Below are 1687 nucleotides of genomic sequence, written 5' to 3'. Positions count from 1 at the left end.
TTGTCCATTTGGGTCAAGTTTGAAGCCCAAATGGGCCAATTTATGTTTGCAGGTTAGTGTTGCTTTGAGTTGAGGAAATATGTTTGAACTTTCTATTCAGCAGTCCAACTCAGGGGGTGTGAATAACGGTGAACTGTTCACACGAGCCCCAGCACACCTGCATGCTGGGTTTCCTACTGCTGGACTGCTGGTCCAAACTGGCCTTAAAGAACTGGACACCAGAGGAGGTCTTTCATGGTTCTCTGACTTTGATTTCCCACTCTCTGCTACTGATCATTTATGATAAACTGGAGCCTTTTGAGGTGAGCTATGTCATGGCTACTGTCTACTTTTGAAATGACACTGTATTAATGCATTTTACAACTAAAACGAATATGAAATACTTGATTTTTAAAAGAAATATTTTAGGTAATAAGCCTAAGGTAGAAAGGGGAAAAATGAGAGGGAGGGGTCACCATGGAATAAATGTGTGAGGAATTTAATTACATCGTTTGTTTAAGATAAGAAGACAGAAAGCAGGAAAGATCAGTAAAGAAGGAATTCATCAGAGAGTAAGCTAATAGCAAGCCATTATTCCGAACAGAATCACATAGTAGGTATGAGTCTTTGTATTTTCAGTTTGGAAAGATATTTTTCTTTTTGGGGTGATGCCGTGCATTTTGTGTTTCACAACAGCAGTATCCGAAATGGAGGAGATACATCAATAGATCCATCCTTAACTAGCTCAGCCATATTCCCTCGTGGTGCTTGAAATGCTCATTCTGTCCAGCAGAGGGCACTAGTAACTAGTGCACACCAGTAACACGTCGTGGTGTTTCCCATGATGAATAACCATATTTTCAATACAACGCAAGCCGCAGTAATAAGAACTAGTTATTATTTTTGTTCTTGTTATCATGACATATCTTTTATTTATCCCATTAGACATTTCCAGCTTCTATAGCTTCAATTAAAATATCAATACCTGGTTCAGAATACTCTCTCAAAGTCAAGAACTGGGCTATTAAAATAAATACACACAGATGTTTTCACACTTCTAAATAAAAGGGACTTTCTTGACTTTTTCTCAAAGTAACAATTCTATTCATTTAAGCAGGATTCCAAAGAAAAGGGGCAACAATTCTAAACACTGCAAATATTTGAGTGGAGAGCAATTGATACTTTAGAACTTATAAGAATCATGGCTCTGCTTTCCCAGTAGGAAGTTTTCAGTGAGGAAACAGTCAAGGTGCAACAAACCTTGATTTCACAGACAGACTCTAGAAATTTTAATTAGCCATCTCCTTACATGTTTAGACATTAATATTGTTTATGTAACCATCTTATTACATATTTAAACATCGCATTAATTTGGCAACCTGCTGAGTGTTACTGAGGAATTCCCTGAAGAGTGACAGATATTTCCAACATTTTACCAAAACATAATTTGTGAAGTTTAACTAAAGCAATTTGGCCCTTTTCATCATCCTGGACCAGATGTGTAAAAGGAAGAAGCTATAGAGCTTTATTTACCTATTAAAAAAAAAAAAAAAAAGAAAACAATAGCAAACATCTTCAAACACCTGGCAAGAAAGAGTTCCTTACCCTGTTTTCATGCTTTAGCACCGTAAACGCATTATTACGGAATGATAGTTACCTAAAGTCTATGTACTGTGGTTGTTTAGTCCCTAAATCATGTCTGATTGTT

Source organism: Muntiacus reevesi, chromosome 1 (genome assembly GCF_963930625.1).
Source record: "Muntiacus reevesi chromosome 1, mMunRee1.1, whole genome shotgun sequence".
In the NCBI taxonomy this organism is placed as follows: Eukaryota; Metazoa; Chordata; class Mammalia; order Artiodactyla; family Cervidae; genus Muntiacus; species Muntiacus reevesi.
This window is presented reverse-complemented; position numbering follows the sequence as displayed.